This window comes from Canis lupus, chromosome 13 (genome assembly GCF_003254725.2).
Source record: "Canis lupus dingo isolate Sandy chromosome 13, ASM325472v2, whole genome shotgun sequence".
Lineage (NCBI taxonomy): Eukaryota > Metazoa > Chordata > Mammalia > Carnivora > Canidae > Canis > Canis lupus.
The window spans coordinates 23,679,857-23,702,514 of record NC_064255.1 but is presented as its reverse complement, the minus strand read 5'-3'; the positions used below and the strand labels follow the sequence as shown (position 1 = coordinate 23,702,514).

The 22,658-nt window shown below is 47.7% G+C and overlaps 1 long non-coding RNA gene across 2 annotated transcripts; it reads left to right on the top strand.

Moving 5' to 3' along the window:
- The first annotated feature begins 9,406 nt into the window (after nucleotides 1-9,406).
- Nucleotides 9,407-16,492, top strand: LOC112662398 (uncharacterized). 2 transcript variants are annotated; one of them, XR_003138490.3, is made up of 3 exons: nucleotides 9,407-9,654; nucleotides 11,069-11,126; nucleotides 15,991-16,492. It is a non-coding gene; the product is annotated as an uncharacterized LOC112662398 (long non-coding RNA). The 2 variants fall into 2 exon arrangements; XR_003138489.3 differs by lacking the exon at nucleotides 9,407-9,654 and adding an exon at nucleotides 9,827-9,948 and having other exon boundaries at nucleotides 15,991-16,489.
- Nucleotides 16,493-22,658: the final 6,166 nt, after the last annotated feature.

Below are 22,658 nucleotides of genomic sequence, written 5' to 3'. Positions count from 1 at the left end.
CAGCTAGGCATCCCCATTCCCTGCCATTTAAAGTCTGCCTCAGGAGACACTCATTCTCTCTCCACCCATTGCTCTTCCAAGCACAGACACTGACTGGCTTTCCACTGGCTGTGGTTTTGAACAAGCCCGGCATGTGTGAAATAGGACAGTTACAGCGTGCATGAAACCATCTTCACTGCTGTGCTGAGGTCCGGTGGTCTAAGGAAGGTGTGGGGGGCACAGAAACATCTGCAGTTATCCCCTTTGGTATAAGATGCATCCATGACAATTACCTTCTGTTGCAATTAACAGAAAAACAAAATTAATAGTAGCTGAATCAAGTTAGATTTTTAATTCATCCTTGCATTAAAGACGTCCAGAAATAGTGGCTTATGGCTGGTATACTTCCTGAAGGGCATTCTCCAAAGGCCATTCTCCAAATGGCCCAAGGTAGCTGCTAGAGCACCAACCATCAGAACCAAGTTCCAGGCAGCAGAATAGAGCCAGGAGAAAGAGGAATGCATGCTCTGCATTTTAAGGAAACTGTCTAGCACGTCCACATGACACTTCACTTATATCTTCTTGGCCAGAGCTTAGGCACAGAGTCATTCCTAGCTGCAAGAGAGGCTGGCAAATGTTGTCTTTTAGCTCATTGGCCATGTATCTAACTAAAAGTAGGCACCCTATAGCTAAGAAGGGAAAGAGAATGGACCTTGAGAGGCAGCTATCAGCCCCTGTCACAAAGATATGAGGCAGAGCCAGGAGGTTAATTCAGAAGCAGTTGTCATAATCCAGGGAGAGATGAGAAGGATCCAAGCAAGGGGAATGGCAGGGGTGGATGAAGAGGAACTGTGCGTGCCAAACGCCTGGGTATGGATTTGGCAGAACTTGGAGAGGGGTGTAGAGAGGAAAGGAAGGGCAGGAGTCAGAAATGAATCCCAGGCCCTGACTTGGATGGTGAGGTGAGTGGAGATGCCGTCCATGCAGGAAGAAAATACGAGAAGGTAAACAGTTTATGAGAAGGTGATGAGGTCCTCTGCAGTCATGCTGAGTCTGTGATGCCAGAAGAATACCTAGAGATGTCCAGGAGGTAGACATTGGGTGACCAGGTGGTCAGGCGACAGCAATTTAGGGGCATCAGCCAGTGGAGAAGAGGAGCCCTCAGAGTGAGGACACAGAGAAAGGGGGAAGGGGCTCATGCAGCATAGCAGGCTGACATCAGAGGATAAAGAGCATGGGAAGCTGGCCCGTGTGAACTGCATCAGAGGGCAGGAGGAGAGTCAAGGGTATTTATGCCCCTGGTTGGCTGTGCCCCTCTTGTAGCTACACTCTCTGGGTTCTGATAACCACTTGGCCTTCCCATTGGGCCTAGAGTGGGTAATGGTTCCCTGATATTATTCATGCTAGAGTGCTGCACCATTTCCTGGTACATTCTCTTAATTCTTCCATACTTTTTAAAGAGTGCCTTCATTATACCCTCCTTAATTAGATAGGTGATAGATAGATAGATAGATAGATAGATAGATAGATAGATGATGGATACATGGATAGATTGGATGGATGAGAGATGGATGGATTGGATGGAGGGGAGATGATAGATAGATAGATAGATAGATAGATAGATAGATAGATAAGTGGATGGGTAGATGAATGGATGAGTTAGATGGATGGGTGAGTGGGTGGAGGGACGAGTGGGGGAGTAGATGGATGGATGGGTGGATGGATGGATGGATGGATGGATGGATGAATGATGGATAGATAGTTTGGATGGATGGCAGATAGATAGGTTGCAAGGGAAGATGAGATCACAAGAGAAACTGGGAAGTGACAGCAAGGGAGGTAGCAGGAGAACCACAAGTCAAAGGAGAAGTGAGCTCAATGTCTAATGTGACCCCCACATTAGTTAGGAGAAGGGCTATGAGACATCCACTGGATTTGCCAAAAGAAGGTCACTGATGACCTCGGTGAGAGCAGTTCCATGTTATGGGAGAAGCCAGATTGCAATGGGTAGAGCTGGAGAAATGAGTGGGAGATGAGGAAGTAAGGCCACTGCTTTCTCCCTCATCTCCCCCTAAAAAGCCTGGCTCAAATGTCACCTCCTCCATAAACTTTCTCTGAATCTCTGTTCTTCTTCTCTGCTCCCTGAGCATCCAGCTGGCCATCTGCCGCAAATCCATGGCTGAGCTCTCAGGGCCAGGGTCTGTGATACTGGACATATACAATACCATGGAAAGAGCACTGGACTTAGAGTCTAGAAACATGGGCTGGAAGCCTAAAAAACCACCCAGCCTACCTCCTCCAAGCTCCTGAGAAAGAAGCACATCTTGTCTGACTTGGTCAGAAACAGGTTCTGGGACCCTGGCCAGTACTCACTGCCCCATACATGGAAGGGTGCCCCTCCAACTGCCATCAGTTGTGTGGCCTCCTACCAGGTCAGCATCCAGTAAAAAGATCACAGCCCGCCCTGCCACTGCTCTCATCTGCTTCCTTAGCCATGAGAAAATGTAGAAGCCTCCAATGGTCATGGCCATCCCTCTTTCCCACCATCTCTAGGACTGGTCAAGGCCAAAGGCAATCTCTATTACAAAATAATAGCCGAGTTGTTCCTGGGGGCCCACTGAGGAGCCCAGCTGCTCCCACTCAACCAGGCTGGGCTGTCACTGCCCGAGCCTGTCACTTCTGGTTGAGTCAGCTCAGCCCTACCTGACCGCTGAGACCAAGGCACCAGCCAGGGTTCCAACACTAGAAGGAAGAATGATCTAGAGCCAACCACGAAGCTGACCTTTATGGGCTACTTCCTGTGTAGACGGAGCTGTTCTAGCATGGTACTTTCATCACCTCGGCCCTACAACAGCTCTATGAGACATGCCCTATTCCTATCTCACTTTATGAATGAGGGACCCAGAAAAGATCGACTCCTGGAATAATTTGACATCTTCAGATCCAAATATCGCTTCTTGGCAAAATTATGAAAGAATGAGCATGGAAGGAGAAGACAACGAATACTTTTCCTGGGCACCTTGTATATGCCAGGAGCGTTCTCCCGTTTGATCCTTACAACAACTCCCGGCAGGGCTGTATTTTATGGATTTGCAGATCGAGCGTTGGAGAGAGTAAGGATTGCTCAGAGAGTCAGGCCTGAGGCCCAGATTATGATTTACACCCAGGCCACTCCTGCTTAATTTTCTCAACTCTGCAAAGCAGGCAGTGTTATCCCCATTACACAGACGAGAAAGCTAAGACTCAGGAAAGTCAGAATGACTTGCTCGAGGTTGCTGTGCAATTTGTGAGATCTGAGGGCAGCAGAGGAGGGAATGTAAGGGGAGAGCAAGGATTCAAAGTGAGGTTTCTGACTTTGCAGCCTGTTGACAACAGGCAGGGAAGACGGGATTGGGGGACAGAGGCTTTTCTCTGCCCTTCAGTTGTGCCAGGGCTTCTGTGGCTTTTATGCACCACCACCCCCGTATTTTGCACTTTCAGCCTAGTTCCCCACCCCCCAGCCACGCACGACAGCAGGAGACGTCAGGGGTGGGAATTTCAGCCACCACAAGGGGTCCATTCCCAGTCCCATCCTCTGACCTCCTTGCTCTCAGTGGAGAAAGGGAAGACGGAGGATAGGCCTGATAGCACTGGCACCTCCCCATCTTCCCAGCTCCACTCTGCCCCCGTAGGGCTACCACTCTGGACCTGCGTGAGGGGCGCTGTGGACCAAGGATGGGTTGGCTTCTCAGAAAAGTGATTCATTCACCTTTCACAGAAAAGACACAGACTTTATTTTCTGGGCCCAGATCAAGGTCAATTTTGTGCACCCCTGTCCTTAGGGTTTCCTGGGTGATACCCCGTCTGGAAATGTGTGCCTTTTTAAGACCTCAAACCTGTCCAGGGTCCTGCTCAGCAATCGGTGCCCTGGGCCATCCCCCAGGTCTTGCCTGCAGGGAGATACTTTCAGTCCCCACCCCGGATAGTGAAGACCAACCCCACCTCCCACCCATAATAATAGGAAGCCGGCACGGTGATGGCTTTCACCAAATACCTCGCCACCTTCCCAGCCCTGAGAGTGGCCTGTTCCCAGGATGGGTTGATTTAGATACTCTCTGGAATGGTTCCCCAGGTGTTTCCCAAGTTTATTTAGAGTATCTACATAAACCCAAACGCTGTGGGGGTTACCATCCCCATAGTAAGATGTGGTGGGGAAAAACGAACAGATATCAGAGTCGGACAGATGCGGCTTCAAATTCTGACACCACCAAGTTGCTTGAGCCTCTGTGTTCTCATCTGTAAAACAGAGCTGGTTATCAGGAGTGCTGAATATGGACGCAGTAACGCCTCTCAGGATTGTATGAAAATTGGAGAAATTAAAAAAAAAAAACCTGGAGAAATCAGCACCTAGAAAATGCCTGGCACTCTGTCCAAATCCCATTGCCCATCTTCGGCTGCCACTTCATCACGTGACCCTGCAGCCTCCCATGAGCCTCACGCCCAGACTCAGCATCCCCAGTGCCCCATGACTCCTGCCTTGAACAATCAGGAGTAGGTCTTTCCGGACTTCCATTGCCGGCACTTCATCCATCATCCCTGGGACAAATGTCTTTTGCCCTTACATCAAATTCTTTCTCAGGATTATAAGCCCCAGAGATAGACTTTCTCATTGTTGGCTCATGTCTCGAGGGCTGAGAGCGTGGGCTCTCTCTGCAGCGTTGACCCCTGTCCTCTACAGGGTCATCGCCTCCCGGGGCTAGAATGTACCAGGCCCCCGTTCAGAGAGAAGGTTCAGCTGCCCCTCCCCTTCCGGCCCCGCTGCCCAGGCTGCACAAAAGTCCCTTAGGGGTCTCTCCGCTGCTAGCCAGCTATAAGTGGTTATGGACTTTTATTTCCACCTCTAATTCACACACTTGGCAAAGTTTAGCAAAGACCACACAATACCTCGTGACCCCACTGACTGATGGTCATGGCACCTACAGGGTTCTCTTGTCCACCAGATCCTGTCCACAGATATAAAGCCAAGGAGAATAATACTAGCTGAAGAAATCAGCCCTCGGGACTCCACCCCCCAAAAAGCAGCAGGATAAAGTTCAGAGAAGATGAACAGCTTACTGGGGTCACAGAGCTAGTGTGAAGTAAAGTCAGGGTGACCTTCGTCCCTCCACCCTACCTGCCTCCACAGGCAACCCACCTGTGGTCCCATTTTTGCCTCTTACTATCCCTTCTCTGGACCCTGGACATCAGAGAAGTCAACGACTCCTATACTATTTACCTTGAATCATAAGTTCCACTTGACAAACATTAAGACCCTGGACAGCAGAAGAACCAAAGAAGCTTTTTTGAAAGGCGGTTGCCTTGGCCCCACCCCAGACCCACAGGCTAAGAATTTCCCAGGGGGCTTCCAAGCATGTCTCTTCCTGAGAAGGGTGGTTCCAATGTAGAGCCAGGGCTGGGAACCACCAAATCTAAAATTAATCATAGGAAATGAATAATGAGCACCTACTAGGTGCCAAGCCGTGTCACTGTGGCTAATTTTGCCACAACTCAGCAAAGTGGGCTTTCTCAACTCCACTTTCTGAAAGGAAGGGAAAGCTTCAAGAGGTCAAGGGGCTTCCCGAGACACCCAGTTGGTGCAAAGCAGAACCAGGGTTTGAATCCGGTCTTTCTGATCTCAAAGCCCACACTCGCCTGCACCCTTTATGTGCAGTCCTACTGTGAGAGAGCCCTGCGCTACCAGAGCCCAGGGAAAGAGGATGAGTCAGACCCGTGCCTGGTCTAGGAGCTCACACCTGAGTGGAGGTGGCTGATACATAAGGAGTTAACTTACGCACAAAGCTTCCTGAGAAGGATAAACAGAGGTTCCAAGGGCTATGAGAGCCCAGTGGTGTGTGATGGGGACACGGGGAGGGGGGGAAACCAAGGAAAGCTTCTCGGAAGAGGTGACGATTGAGCTAGGTTTTGAATGATACCATAGGTACAGGTATCTATCACACCAAGTGCCAAGTTCTACATCTGATCCAGAAGAAAGAAAGATACATAGGACACAGTCCTTGCCCTCACGATGCTGGGAGTCAGCACGCTGCCTTCTCTGAATCTCCCATTTTCTCTGCCAGAAATCCCTCAGCTCCTCCCTCCCTCTTCCCCAGTCCCCATCTCTCTGCTCCTTTTGGTGCCTCAGCATCCCCCTTGGCCCCGCACAGCGAGCCCAGCCTTCTTGGTTATCCAGGAAATGGGGTGCTCCAGGCCCAGAACCAGGGAGGAGAGAGGCACGGGGGGCCCCACCCAGGCCGGGGGACAAGGAGGTGAGCTTCAGAGCCACAGAGTGAGTCACAGCACACAGACACCTAAGCGATGGGGATAATAAGACACACTTCCCTGGGAAGTTGGGGAGAGAGATGAGATAGGAAGAGAAAGTGCTTTGAGCCTCTCGGAAGAAAGAACCCATAAACAGATCCAGGGTATTATTACCACGGTCATTACCTGCCTCAATTAAAGGGGTACGCATCTAACTACATGAGGAATCATTAACTCGTTCTGCAACCCACACATGGTTATATTTTTTAATATAATTTCATTTTTATTATTAACAGATAAGACTGGGAAATATTCTGCGAGTCATTCTGACATGTGAATACTCCCCTTTGGCTTGGGTGGGGTGTCATCCCTCCCACAGGGCTAGGCAAGGGTCCAGCCCAGGGGAAAGAGGCCGAGCCTCCCTTCCCACTCCAGCTCCTCAGCCCCAGGTCCTCCTCAAAGAAGTTCGGAACCATCTCTTGGTCCCCGATCCTATCCCCCAAACTGCCCTTCCTCTCAGCCCTCCACACCTGTCTCCGCTTCCCACATCTACCCACACCTGCCCGACTGCTTAGCGGGCAAGGAGAATGAGTGAACCACTGGGTGCCAGGCATTGGGGAGGCAGGGGGCATTGGGGGGGGTGGGCAACGATCAGTTAGACACAGTCCTGCTCGTGAAGTAGGTAAGTGCACCGGGCCCATTCATTCATTCACCCAGCTGGCTCTGAGCCTTGGGCTCTGGGAAAGGCAGGTGAATGACACATGTCCCCACCCAAGGAAACCCACCTATGAGGGGAGACAGACCCTCCAAACAACACAGAAATCCCTACCAATGTGTGCTGTAGTAAAGCAATGCCCCCAAGAGCTGGGGAGACTCAACAGAAGACTTCAATCTGCCTTAGAATAGGACTGGCAGGAGCATGCCCAGGAAGGTCCTCCAGAGGGAACAAGACAGGAGCTAGGCCTCAGGGTACTTAGAGAAGGAAGGGCATTGCCAGCTGAGGGAACAGCATGGGCAAGAAAGAAATCAGTGTTCTGGGGCAGGGTGGGGTGGCGGGGGGGGAGTCCACTGTGGCCGGGGAGGTGAGGCACTTGGGAGGAAGGGAGAGAAACAATGCTGATGTGGAGTGGGGGTGATCCAGAAGGGTCTGGTCTACCATGATGATACCAACCGGCAGCATTTCCAGAACCCTCCGTGAGCCAGGCCAGGGCAAGGCGCTTTCCCAGTGACAGCTTTGTAAACCCTCAGGGCCGCCCCACCTAGGAGGCCCTGTTACCACCCTCTCTCTACTGAAGACCCCTGGGGTCAGGGACACACAGGCTGCCCAGCAAGGAGGGGGAAAAGCAGGCTCACAGGCACCCTAGGTTTTAATGCCATATAAGGACTTATTTTGAGGCTAGAAGGGCAATTTAGTCAGAGGGGAGGAGGAGCCACAGGCTCCTTGGGGTAAAGTGATGGGGTAACTGGGGGACCCGAGGTGAGTGGGGCACATCAACCACTTGGAGAGGGCAATGGGGGAAAAGGCTGTAATAGGTGGGTGCCCCCCCCCCAATGCGGGGAGCAGGCTGCCCCCCAGGGAGAGCCAAAGCCCCCACAGGCAGCCCAGCCCAGCACAGAGTACATCGCAAAGGGCCAAGCTGGGAACAACCTCATGGGAAATGGGAAATCTTCGGGTTCCCCTCCTGCATAATTTGCCAGGCTGCCACCCCGTTAGGCTTCCAGCGCCCTCAAGCAAGTCAATAGCATCCCTTGCTGAGATGACGTTAGATGAGGTCCAAAATGCCTCTCCTGGCTCAGAAGGTTCTGGGTCTGCTCCTCACTTCCCAACCCGTCTCACTGACCCGCTCCGTGCTCTGCTCACCTCCGCACCCTGACCTCTTATACTCTGGCCACACAGGACTTGACTGAGTGTCTCACCGGCGCCTGGCTCTCTTTTCTTGTGACCGCCCCCTCCTTATCCTTTAGGGTTCAGCCCTCGCTGACCCTCCTGCCGCCCCCCTGCCTGTCCCCCACTCCCATGACACTCTGGTCTTCCCCAGCCGATGCTTTTCTTGCTAATAATCTGGTCGTGATCTGGCTCCTCACAGCTGCCGAAGCCGGATTTGTTCCCCGCTCTGCTCCCCGAGGCTGAAACAGTGCCTGGCACGGAGTGGGGCTCATGAAGTCATTTTGGGGGTGAATGAGTGAGTAAACAAGAGGACGACTGAGCAAATGAAAGCGTGTGCAAACCCTGCGTCGTACTTTAGCTTGTACGATTCCTCTTGCCTGGACCATCCCCTCCCTTCCTGCCCACAGCCCGCCTTGGCCCCACCAGCTTTGAGAAGGTGTCCTTGGGATCTATAACACAAGGGGAGGCTCCTCTTAAATGTCCACCGTAGGACATGTTGTCTGAATATCCCGAGGCTGCAGAAAATCCTCGTGATCACGCTCTGCTCTGTGTAAACCTGCCCCCACCCCGATACAAGCCAGCTCACCAAGTCCCGACGCTGCTATACACAAAAATGGGCAGCAGAGAAGGGAGGTGAGGGGTGCACATGCCTGAAAGTGAGCTCAGCCACCAGAAGGGGATGACTCACTGTAAAGGGTTTTGAACATGACATCGCATCCTATAAATGTAGCCTCGCCTGCTTTCCTTTTCTGCACTGATCAAACACTCCCTACACAGGAAAGAAGCTGACGCTCCGATCCCGGGGTGCTAAGACCTTATGATCACATTGCAACATAAGACCTGATCACAAGCAATCACCATAGAAGACTATCAGCTAAGTGCCAAGAGAACCCCACCTCCGGAACTCCACGTCTTTATCAGGGAATAATCCCCAAATCTGGCCCCACGCCCATGAGCACCTGGGTGTTCGGTTCCCTTTCTCACTGAGCGGTGTTCACGTCCCCGCTGGATCTCCTATTTGCATTTTTCGTTTTTTATCTCCTCTGGTGGAGAGAGAGAGTTACAGTGAGCCTGCCCCAGACCAAGTGCATGTTGCCAAAACCAATCCTGGGCTGTCTGCAGAATTTGCTGCCTCCCGTGCCTTGGAATTATTTATGAGTGCTTGCACTCAACAGCTTGCCTCCAGCAAGTTCACCCAGTTGGGCAATGTGGCCAAACGGCCAATGGGGAGGGTAAATGCTCACCCCTGGAGTCCAAAGGTTTCAATGAGTATTTGGAGTTTGTAAGCACACTTTCAAGATCCTTTAAGGGTGAAGGCAAAGGTGCTTTAGGCATATATACGAAGAGAGATCCCTGAAACCGTAGGGCAATAGATGAGTCGGGTAAGGTGGCTCTTGGCACTCCTCGGGGACTGAGACACGAGAGTTGCCAAAGCTTCTCAGATCCTATCACCCCCACCTTGAGCTGCCTGGATGATGAAATACTCTGAAGAGTCTGAATTGCTTTTACTGGTGAGCTGAGCTAAACCCAGCACCCCAACCTACCTTGCAGGTGATCACAAAGGATGATGGGTGGGACCCGTGGTGCCCCCACTGGCGCTTTACAGACCAGAGCACAGCTCCCCTCCTCCAGGGTCACCAGCCAGCATGGGGGAGGAGGTCCTTCACTTATTAGTTAGCAAATGAAATGCCAGGTGGAAGCACAGTGTTGAAACAAAACTAGATGCATCCCCACCCCGAGGCGTGATGAAACACTTGGAAGAGGCCTTCACAGGCACTTGGCACATGCCTGAGAGAGCAAGGGAGGTGGGTGCTGGGGCTGAGGACACCCTGGCTGCACTTGAACTTGAGCATACCGCCCAGTGGTGGAGAGGCAGAGGATGGGGCGGGAAGAGGACATCGGGAGATTAGCGTAGCTGCCTGGGGGAAAGCCCAACCAAGACCAAATTTGGCCAATAGATTCAGCCTTTGGTGACATTAGAGAGTCTTTCCTTTCTAGTTGAGTATTCCAGCCTGAGCCTGGTAGTCCTAATAATTCCCTAAGACATCACTGCCAGGAAAATCAGGAAGAGAGTTCTGCTCACAGAGTGGGGAGGGAGCAGAGGAAAACGGAGTTGAGGAGGGAGGCGGGAAGGGAGGGAAGCCAACAGAATGAAACCTTGGAGATGGTATCTGTAATGTTTCTGATCTGAAATATCCAGAGCTTCCAGCCGTTTGAAAAAATTTCCCCATTGAATAGATTGATGTGTGTGAAGCAAGCAGATACATACCCGGTGTGTGTGCTAGAATGGTGCGTGTGTGTGCACCTGTGGGTGTATTTGTGCATGTGTGTGTTTGTGGGTGTGCACAAGTGCATATGTGATAATGTGTGCATTTGCATGGTATGTGCGTTTGCGTGTGAGAGTGCATGCAAGTGTGCACATGTGTGCATATTTGTCTATCTGCTTGTGCAGCATCTCAGATTGAGAACAGCTCTGGAATAAAGAGCTGTTTACCATACCAGCTGGATGACCTTGAGCAAGGCGCCTCATCACACTGGGCCTATTTTCTCACTTATTCTAACTCCCAAAGCCATGCCTGGTATGTAATAATCACTCGATAAGTATTGATTCAATGAGCAATTGTTATTTAAGGATAAAGCTGCCTATTTCTTTGGGTTGAGGAAATGACAAAATGAGAAAACACATGCATAACTACTCTCATACTCTCTCAATGCTTGACACGTAATAGAAGCCCAATAAGCCTTAGCTCTATACCTCCCCAAATTCTGTTTTTATACCCTGGAGTAGAAAGAGGTTGATGAAGGAAATGATGCATAAGATCACGTCTCCTACAGCTGGCATCTTTGGGCTGAATTCCACTGACCATATTCCTTTTTATTTTTAAAGTTTAATTCCAGTACAGTTAACATACAGTGTTATACTAGTTTCAGGTGTACGATGTAGTGATTCAGCAATACTGTACATGACCCAGTGCTCATCATGGTAAGTGTACTCTTAACCCCCATCATCTATGCTCCCCATCTCCCCACGCACCTCCCCTCTGGTGACCATCTGCTTGTTCTCTATAATTAAGAGTCTGTTTTTTGGTTTGTCTCTTTTTTTTCCCTCTCTTTGATTTGTTTTCTTTAATTCCACATAAGTGAAATGATATGGTATTGGTCTTTCTCTGACTTATTTTACTTAACATTATACTCTCTAGCTCCATCCATGCTCTTGCAAATGGCAAGATTTCATTCTTTTTATGGTTGTGTAATATTCCATTATATATGTATATATGGCGGCAACATTTTCCTTATCCTTTCATCTATTGATGGACACTTAGGCTGATTTCATAATTTGGCTACCGTAAATAATGCTGCTATAAACATAGGGGTGCATGTATCCCTTTGAATTCGTGTTTTTGTATTCTTTGGCTAAATATCCAGTAGTGCAATTGCTGGATTCTAGGGGAGTTCTGTTTTTAACTTTTTGAAAAACCTCTATACTGATTTCCAGAGTGGTTGCACCAGTTTTCATTCCCACCAACAGTGCAAGAGGGTTCTTTTTTCTCCACCTCCTGGCCAACACATGTTGTTTCTTGTGTTATTGATTTTAGCCATTCTAACAGGTGTGAGGTGATACCTCATTGTAGTTTTGATTTGCATTTCCCTGTTGTTGAGTGATGATGGACATCCTTTCATGTGTCTGGTGGCCATCTGGATGTCTTCTTTGGAGAAATGTCTGTTCATGTCCTCTGCTCATTTTTAAATCAGATTATTTGCTTTTTGGGTGTTGAGTTGTGTAAGTTCTTTATATATTTTGGATACTAACCCTTTATCAGATATGCCATTTGCAAATATCTCTCCCATTCTGCAGGTTGCCTCTTAGTTTTGTTGATTATTTTCTTCGCCGTGCAAAAGCTTTTTATTTTGATGTCGTCCCAATAGTTTGTTTTGGTTTTGTTTCTCTTGCCTCAAGAGACCTATCTAGAAAAATGTTGCCATGGCTGATGTCAGAGAAATTACTACCTGTGTTCTCTTCTAATTTTTATGGTTTCAGACCACTGACCATATTCTTAAGCCAATTTCCAGAGGCTTCTGAGTTCCCATTATGTTATATATTAGCTAAGCCTCTTCTCCCTGATTTCAGTCAAAGATTGACAGCAATTCATTTGCAAGAATTAAATGCAAGACTGAATTTTAATGACTCAGAAATTCGAGGCCAACTTTGCTTTCAGTGACCTTTAAGGAAAGGAAGCCTAGGAAGTGACCTGGTACCTGACCTTCCATCTGGTGGTATACCTGTGGGTCATGATCTTGCAAAATAGGAATAATTATCCTCATCATGCATTTAAAGGGACAAAAGCTTGGAGAGGTCAAGTGACTGGCCCAAGGTCACCCTACTCACTCCAGAGTCCTAGATATTCAGAAGCACCTGGAAAGTAAAGTCTCTTCACTCAGGCAGAGAGAAATGAGGTGTCTTAAGTTCTGAACCCATAAACATCTCAAAATCTCTGACTAGTCAGCCCTGGTTGAGTATTGGCAGATAGAGCCAGGGCCATGTGGCAATAAGAAAACTAGTCAGGTGGGACTGGAACAGTGCCTCTGAGGTATTTCACAAACACGGGGAACAAACACATTGGTGTCGCAATCCTGGCCACCCGGAGCTGCCGCGTTGGCTGTTTTCTGAGCATGGACTGTGGATAAGGAGTTTGAGGGCTGAGGGCGCTAGGACTCCTAGGTGGGTGGCCATCAGCCCTCAGGGGACAGGTTTTCAGTCCTGAAGCCCCTTAGGGTTATAGCCAGATGGAACTACTCCTTCCAGAGTGCCAAGGGCTACTCCAGACCTGGGGCCTTCCACAGTCCAGAAGTAACCTGCATTTCCATCTTCTCCAACTACTCTCTTTGACAGACACCAACACCCAGACTTACTAGACTCTGACTGGATCCCAAACATACCTTTTCTCCACCATTTCCATCCCCAGGAAACAGACTCTCCTCTGCCCTCAAAAGAACTATTCATCTCGCAATCCCAAAAACAAAAGTTAATTAAGACCAAATCTCTCTTAGCATTTCACAATGCCCTCTGGGATAATTAATATAACTGGTATGAACTGCTTCGTAAAGTCAGAGCACAAATATGGTCACATTCCACTTATTTTTCCAATTAATCTCTTAAGCACACATCTACATTAAAAGCAGAAAGTCCAGCATCTCCCTCTGGAGGTTCCCCTCCCTTCCAACAAATTGTCCCAAAGCCCTGGGGACAGGCCAAGTAAAAACAAAAATGAGCCTCGCACATACCAGGCAGAGAGGAACTGCAGTCTGTTCGGTTTAGAACTGCCAAGGATTCTCTCTGCCACAAATTCCTGCTACCACACAGTGTCACTGTTGAAACTCATGCCTGCACAATTTCTTGTATCCATAGAAAGGCGGAAACCAAGCCCCTGCCTGGCAGCCAGGGGCCCCGTGCAGAGCTCTGAAAGCATGACTCTTCTCATTCATTTTCTCATACTTCGTTATTTCCCAGGGCACAAGACCACAGCAGGAACCCAAAAGCAGGACCGATTCTACTTTCCACCCCAGACAAATCCCTTTTCCCTGGCCTGTGAGCACTGACAGGAAACACGCTTTTAAATATCCGGAGTGGGAAACACCTTTTCGTATCCTTCTCTGCAGAGCGTGAGGGCTACTTGCTCTGCACCTGCCCGTCTCTGGGAAGCTGCCTTTGGTTCCTTTCTTCTCCTGCCTGCACCCTGATGTGACTGGTAACCTTCTCATGAAAGTAGAGAACAAAAACCCCAGTTAAATCTCCAGCAGGACACCTCCTATTAGCACACCTGTGACATGTGCAGTAAATCTCAGGGCATAGCCAGAGGATAGTAATTATGTTTGGGAAGGGCCTACTGTCTGCCAGGCACTTTGACACATATGATCCTGTTTAATCCCACGACACCAAGCAAAGCAGTGAGAGCAGCGTTTTCCAGCAAAGGGAAACGAGGCAGAGTGGTGAGGGGGCCCAAAGCTCGACAACTGTAGGGTGCTCGAGCATTCTCTCCTTGCCTGGGGAGCCTGCCGAGGATGACTATCGAGGAGGTCAAACGGAGAGAAACAGCCCGAGCAGGCTGAAAGGGATAAAGGGATCCCAAAAAGGGCATCCCAAAGGGTTGTGTGAGGCCAAGGAGCGGCTGTTACTTTGGTAGAAGATAGGAAGAGAATGGGTTCATTACAGCCTCTAGAACTCAGGACACTGAGCTCCAATAATGACAAACCAGTAATGGTCGAAGCAGGGGTTGAATCCCAAATTTATCTGGGACTTATCTACCGGGTCAGAGGTGAGGCTGGGACAGAGAGGAAGAAAGATATGCCTCCTCCAGCGGGAGGACTCTTTTGGAGTGGACTTCCCCATGCAGGCAGGAAGTGAGCACAGGCAGGGAGGAATGACTCGCTTTTTCCTATTTGATAAGAGGCAGAGTCTCCGTGTCCACTAGGAAACAGCAGCACGGGGAACAGCAAACTGTAACAAATGAAATAAGACACTGGCTGCTTGCACAGCAATTAGAGAGAAACTGGGATTTTTTGCTCTAAACTTCCCCAAATGTGAGCATGGTAAGATGCAGAATGGATTGAAAGGCTCATGTCCCTCTCATCATGGGCACGGCATATCCGAGGCTTCTGTAAGCTGTATCTCCTTGTAATTTTCATAGAAATGGGTGATGGGCACTTAGGGGGGCACTTGACGGGATGAGCACTGGGTGTTATTCTGTATGTTGGCAAATTGAACACCAATAAAAAATAAATTTAGTATTAAAAAAAAGAAATACTCTCATAATCACCGATAATATCCACCGATTGTGAATCACGTGCCAGGCATTGTTCTAGATGCTTCTATATGTTTAAATTCATTGGATGCTTATAGCAACTCTATACAATAAGTAGTATTATTAGCCCCATTTTACAGAAGAGGAAACTGAGGCATAGAACAATTAAGGATTTAGCCAAAGATCATATGGGTGACAAATGGAAGAGCCTGGATTTGAACTCTGGCAGTCTGGCTCAAGAACTCATGCTCTTTTTTTTTTTTTTTTTAAGATTTTATTTATTTATTCATGAGGGACACAGAGAGAGAGAGAGAGAAAGAGAGAGGGGCAGAGACACAGGGAGAGGGAGAAGCAGGCTCCATGCAGGGAGCCCGATGTGGGACTCGATCCCAGGACTCCAGGATCACACCCTGGGCTGAAGGCGGCACTAAACCACTGAGCCACCTGGGCTGCCCAAGAACCCATGCTCTTTACCACCATCTATCCTGCCCTATAAAGTAGACATTATTATCCACACCAAATAAATGAAGAGGTAGAGGTCCGGCAGATTATATGAGTCATTCAGTCATTTTGACGGCAAAACCAACATTTGAACCCAACATCCACACTCTTAACCACGTGGCAATAGCAGCCCTCACCCTACCCTGACTTGCAGTATGAGCTCACATATCACTTCTCTTGATGCTTCTGTTTCTTCACGTGGAAAAGAGGAAGAAAAAACTTGATATTTTCCAAGAACCTGCTCAGCTCAGACCTCCCAGGACAGGTGAGAAGCTTGGACATCCTAGGGGATCACCTGAGTGGAAGACCAGTAACTTTCTGGCAGGCAAACCACAGCCTAACTCTCACCAGCTTTTCATTTGCACGCAGATAATCCAAGGTTCCTGTCATGAGTCCTTGTCCACCCCCCTGGTAGAGTGTCCAATAGGGCTGCCAATGGTTTCTCCCATTTCGGTTCGTACATCCTGCCCCTCCCAGCAGGAGCTAGAGTCTATTTTCTCTACCCTTGAATCTGATCTGGCTTTGTGATTTACTTTGCCCAACCAGTGTGGTAGCAATGATGTCCTGTGACACCTGAGCATGGCCTTAAGAGAGTGCAGAGCTCCATCTCCAGTTTCTTAGGAGCCAGCTGCTAGACCACAAATGACGGTGAACCACATGGAGAAGAAAGGTCTGAATGAGAACCCATCTTGGATGTCCCGGCCCTGGGAAGCTCCCAGCCAAGTGCAGCTACTTGACTATCCCTGGCTACTTCACATGGAACAGAAAACTGCCCAACCTGGGGGAGGAATAATAAATCCTCGTTATTTTAAACCACTACACATTGGAGTAATTTGTTACATGGCAATTGAAAGAACCCCATTTCCTCCACCTTATCTTTTCTTCACCACGAAAGATTACTCCATAACTCACAGGTGTCAATGTCCATTGGCTTATGGCATTTAAGTGTGCTCATACCTTTGTGATTAGGGATGACTAACTACCTAAGGCAAAGGGCAGTAATGTATGTGGCTTCCTTCATTCAGTGTGAGCATCTATCCCCCAGGAACAGTCTAAAGACCCAGAGACAAATAAGACACAGTCCGTGCCATCAGAAAACCATGTTTTGGGATGAGCTGGGTCCCCTTTCAGCACAGCATGAGAAATGGGGTCAATTGTTCATTCATCTGATACCTGTTGAGTGCCCACTACACACATCAGGGACCGTGCCACCCATTTGTGCTAGTGAGCCAAGCCCTCATCCTACTTACATCTTAAGGCTATTTTATTTTATTCCAATGATCACAGAGGTGCACGTGAAGCTCTATGGAGACATAAAAGAACTAAATGGGGATCCCTGGGTGGCGCAGCGGTTTGGCGCCTGCCTTTGGCCCAGGGCGCGATCCTGGAGACCCGGGATCGAATCCCACATCGGGCTCCCTGCATGGAGCCTGCTTCTCCCTCTGCCTATGTCTCTGCCTCTCTCTCTCTCTCTGTGTGACTATCATGAATAAATAAATAAAATTTAAAAAAAAAAAAAAAAAAAAAAGAACTAAATGTTGAGATGGTCGAGGTAACAGTGTATCGCCATTATAGATTATGATTCTGAGATCCAGGAGAGCTCAGACTTACTCCACCACTTATAAGCTGTGACCTTGGGCAAATTACCTAACATTTTTGTCCTGCACTTTCCTCATCTATAAAGTGAGTTTAATTATTATACCTACATCATAGACTATTACAAAGATTAAATGAGTTAGTGTTTGTAAAGCACATAAAATAATTCATTACACTTATTTAAATACTATATTATTCATTGTTAAATGAATTTTAGAAACAAAGCAGAAGACAGAGATATGACTGGCCCAAGTTCCACAGAACTGGATAGATGTTAGTTGGAACTGACCCCTGATCCAGTGATCCTTCCACACCCCTCTATCCTGCTTAAAATAAATCTGTGTTTCTGTTTTCAGGGAGAGATAAAAATTATCTGTGCACTCCCTTCAAACACACATATTACAGGAAGACCCTTGTATGTCACCTCATTAAAGGATTCAACAGAAAGGACTCTCAAGGTTCAAATCTCAGGCTCTTGTGGAACATGTGCAGAGTGGAGATTGTTGATATGACTCAGGTTGAAGCTAATTTACAGATGCACATGCCAGAAATCATACTCACACCCCAGCTATGTTGAGTGGGACTTAAAGGGTTAATATGCACCATCTTGCAGATGGGAACTTCCCAGGAGTATGACTTCTCCACCGATATTCCCACCTTCCACTATCTGGCCACCCTACTTCCATGACCCTCATCTGATGAAACTTGGCCATCCGAGGCTGATAGTGCCCAGGCTCTCTGCAGCTGGCATTGTCCTTCTACGGGAGTGGAAAGTAAGGGTGATAGGAAGACTATGGTCTCATTTGTAGCCTGGCTTCCCTCCATGTACCAACAATGACACAACACCCTCCTCCAACGAGCATTTCCAATCTCCACTGAGATCTGTTGGATGAGGAGCCAATTTCCATCACAGCCATGCACAGGCGGCTGTGGGTGGGGGTGTGGATGTAATTCTCTTCCACCCCAAGATCTGGAAGACAGAGCTCATCTCCTCACCAGCCAGAAGCCCAGCCAAGCATAATAGGCTGCTGCTAGGGGCCGTGAGGAACCCAGTGGGAAATGGCCCAACAGTCGGGACCGTGAAAGCCACAGTTGTCAGAGAAGCATGCTCATCTGCCCGCTGATGGAATTGTCCCAAAAGGAAAGATTTAACTTGTTTTAGGAACTAGTCAGAGCCTGGCTTGGGCATGCTGCCTGTGTATTACGAGAACAATCTCTGGAAAATGTGGAATAGAGTTATTGCCAAGCAGATCATAGCTCTGGAGCCTGATACTCAGTGGCCCTTGGTAGGCAGCCAGCCCCTAAATCCTCAGGACCCTCCTGACCATTCCCAGTGCCAGACAGGCTGACCCGTGTTTCTCAGCCACTCGGCATGTGCTGAGCCCCTGTGACTAGCAGGAGCCTGGGCAAGAGGTGCAGTGACACGGCCTCTGCCCTCAAGGACTGCTCTCCCCAGAGCCCACAGAGAATTATAATACAGTATAACAGATGCCACAACGCCAGAGTTCCGGGAGCCCAGAGGAGGAGTGACTGTTCTGTCTGGACAATCCCAGGAGGATTCCGAAGAGGTGAACTGTGAGCCAGGCCTTGAAGGGTGAGCTCTGCTTCACTCGTGTTTGTGAAGCGCCTGCTGGGCCCCGGGAAGAACGCCAAAGCTGGCCAGGGACAGTGTGCCAGATGCAGGGGGATTCCAGCCCAGCTCTGTTCCCACCCTCCCCACCCGGCCTGCCTGCCAGCCTTTCAAATGCCAGCTCAGAAGTCTGTCCTGGAAGGAACCATTTTCCAATTTCCACCAGCCCTTAACTCACCATCTCTTCTGGACCCATGATCTTAGTTTGCTCTTTTCATGAAACCAACCAAAAGTCATTTGTAGAGGCCCAAGAGTAGCTTAGAGGAGGTAAGAGCTCTAAGAGACTCCCCCAGCTGGTACTAGGCTCCAAGAAGAGAAGCAGTGTTCCTGTCCTCAGTTGGGTGCCCAACTGGTCATATTTAGAAGTTCATAGGAAACTATAGATAGCATTAGGGATGAAGAGAAAGTTTATCCTCCCTGAGAATGCCAGTTCAAAAGGATCGTGGATTGCTTCAAGTGTGAGCCAGTGTTTGAACCCAGGCAAGCTAGCTCCAAGACCCTTGAGAAGAGAGGGTTGGTGTTTTCTGAGTCTGGGTAGCCACACGTCTCCACCACGGTGCTCATACTTAACTTCTCAGCAGGGCCATCTATAGCACAGAATATACTTGCTATAGTCTGAATGTTGTGTCTCCTCAAAATCCCAATGTTGAAATCCTAACTCCCCAAGTTGATCGTATTGGAGGTAGGCCTCTGAGAGATGCTTAGGTCATGAGGGTGGAATGCTCATGAATGGAATCAGTGCCTTATAAAAGAGGTCCAGAATAATACCCAGTCCCTTCTACCATGGGAAGACACAGCAAGAGGCCCCATCCATGAATCAGGAAGACATCCCTCAATAACCACCTCACAAAATCTGCTGGCACCATGACCTTGGGCTCCCCAGCTTCCAGAACTATGAGAAATAAATGTTTTTTATAAACTACTCAATCTATGACATTTTGCTATAGCAGCCCACTCAGAAGCCATTCTAAACAGGAAGGGTAGACACCTGGACAGAGCTGAATCTCTCCTGGCCAGTCTAGATGGTTCCCCCTTGCTGCGTCTGGGGAGACACTTAAGAGATTGGGATCAGGCATAGAAGCTCAGACATGCTATTTATCTGTAGATGGCAGAAAGGCAGAATAGAAAGAAGGAAAGGATGGGGTTGCAGAAAAAATGGAAGATGGAAGAAAGGAAATTAAGAAGGAAGGGTGGATATTTTTCAAGCACCTACTATGTGCCTGGCACCAAACTACCTCCTTTACACACATTATTAACTACTGTCATATTTAATTGCTGCTCCAAACCACCCTGTGAGAAAGGTTTCATTGACTCCACTTTATAGATAAGAAACTGAAACTCAGAAAATTAAGTAACTCGCTGAAGGTCAAAGCCCTAGTAAACAGGGATTCAATCCAAAATCTGAAGACTCAGAAGCCAGTGCTTTTTCTAGACAGCCTGGATAAAAATAACTGCCATTTATTAAGAACCCACTACTTGCCAAGTCCTAGGAAAGCTCTTTACAAACACAGTGTCACACTGAGATTCTCACAAAGCAGATGTTCCCGGCAGAGCGGCCCCTGCCCAGGTGCTTGTCTTGCACAGGAGGCAAGAGGCAGCGTGACCATACCATCCAGCATCCAAAGCGGAGCCATGCTAAGCATGGCCAGGTGCATTATTAATAACTGCAATGAGCACCAAGTACAAATGTCTCATGTGTCACCCTAGCTGTAGCCCGCCTTCCAACCACCCACCCAGCGCCCAGAGCAAATATGTTCAAAGAATTGGAATCCAACTTTACTGTAGGATCCTTGAGTCCTCTTCACTCTCCCCAACAAAGGGTCACTGGGCTACTTGGGCCACTTCAGGGTTTCACAGACAATGATCACACTGTCCACTAGGGAATGTAAAAGAAATTAGAGCAATGCATTTTTATTATTTGGCTTTTTGTAAAACCAATACTATCCATTTGAAGAATTAGGGCCTGTGCCTTGAGAACATGTCTTTCTTGCTTTCTTAAAGTTTAAAAATATTCTTTTTTCGGATTACATGAAGGCTATGACAAATTGAAGTTTGACTTTTAATGCCTTCAGTGGACAAAATTAAAAGGTGACGACTTTACGATGTTAGTTTGGTTGGCTTTTTTGTTTTTTTAAACCATTTTTTAGTATACAGATCAGTGTTTCTTTTTTTAAGATTTTATTTATTTATTCATGAGAGACACAGAGAGAAAGACAGAGACATAGACAGAGGGAGAAGCAGGCTCCCTACAGGGACCCTGATGCAGAACTCACTCCCAGGACCCAGGGATCATGCCCTGAGCCAAAGGCAGATGCTCAACCACTGAGCCACCCAGGCGCCCCCAGGTCAGTGGTATTAAGTACATTCACACTGTTCTGCAACCTTCACCACTATGAATGTACAGAACTTTTCCATCATCTCAAGCTGAAACTTTGTTTACATTAAACAATGACTCCCCCACCCTCAGCCCTTGGTAACCTCATTCTACCTTCTGTCACTAAGAATTTGTCTACTGTAAATACTGCTAGAAGTATAATCAAATAGTATTTGTTCTTTTGTATTGGTTTATTTCATTTGACCTAATTTCCTCAAGTTTCATTCATGTTTTAGCATGTGTTGGAATTCCCCATCTTTTCAAGACTGAATAATATTACCCTGTATGTATATGCCACATTTTGTTTATCCATTCATCTATTGATGGTGCTTGGTTTAATTTTACATGTCACCATAATCCAAAAACCTAGCACCACTGATCCTGTGTGTGCACATGCTTAAGTGATGGGGTACTCACTCCCTATCCTCCCCAGGACTTTATCCTATGGTTTCTATTTAATCCTGGATGACAACAAAAGGGCAGACTTAACTGAGGAAGAACATGGTAATATGATGAAGAATGATTTTTCAGGCCTGGGAAGCCTCCCTACACTTCAAGATTTGATTCTCTTCTCTGGGGTTCTAGAAACCCATTGTTCAACATACCTGGGAATGACCAGACCCTAGAAAAGACAATCCATCCACCTACATCCATGGCCACCGTCTTTGTTCATTCCCTCACTTGCTGAGATATACCCTGAACTCAGATACTCCGACCAAAAACTCCGGAGTTAACTCCAACTCCTCTCTTTCTTTTACTCCCCATATCCAAGCATCAGCAAATCTTGTCATCAGCCACTTCAGAATACAACTCAACCCAACCTTCTTTCACTGCACTACTACCACCCTAGCCCAAGCCACTATATCTTGTGCCAGGGCTATGGCAACAGTGCCCTAAATGATCTATCTCCTGGTATGAGATTTCCTTCTTACAATCCTTCTTCTCCCCAGAGCCAGAATGTCCCTCTAAAATGTAAATGTAGTCGTGTGAGTTTCCTAGAATATGGCAGAAACTTGCTTGGGTTAACACAATAAAAGTGATGGATGAGTTCTTTTTAAAACCTATTCCAGAAATAAACCCACAACTATATGATCAATTAAAATTTGACAAAGCAGGAAAAAATTTCCAATGAGAAAAAGACAGCGTCTTCAACAAATAGGGTTGGAAAAACTAGACAGCAACATGCAAAAGAGAAACTAGACCACTTTCTTACACCAGACACAACAATAAATTCAAAATGGCTTAAATGCCTAAATATAAGACCTGAAACCATGAAAATCCTCGAAGAGAACACAGCCAGTAACTTCTTTGACATCAGCCGAAAAAAACTTTTTTCTAGATATGTTTCCTGAGGCACGGAAAACTGAAGCAAAAATAAACTATTGGGACTACATCAAAATAAAAGTCTTCTGTGTGGCTAAGGAAACAATCCACAAAACTAAAAAGAAACCTACAGAAGGGGAGAAGATATTTGCAAATCATATATCTGATTAAAGTTTAGTATCCAAAATATATAAAGAACTTACACAACTCAATACCCCCCAAAAAAGACAAATAATCTGACTTAAAATGGGCAGAACACATGAACAGATGTTTCTCCAAAGAAGACATCCA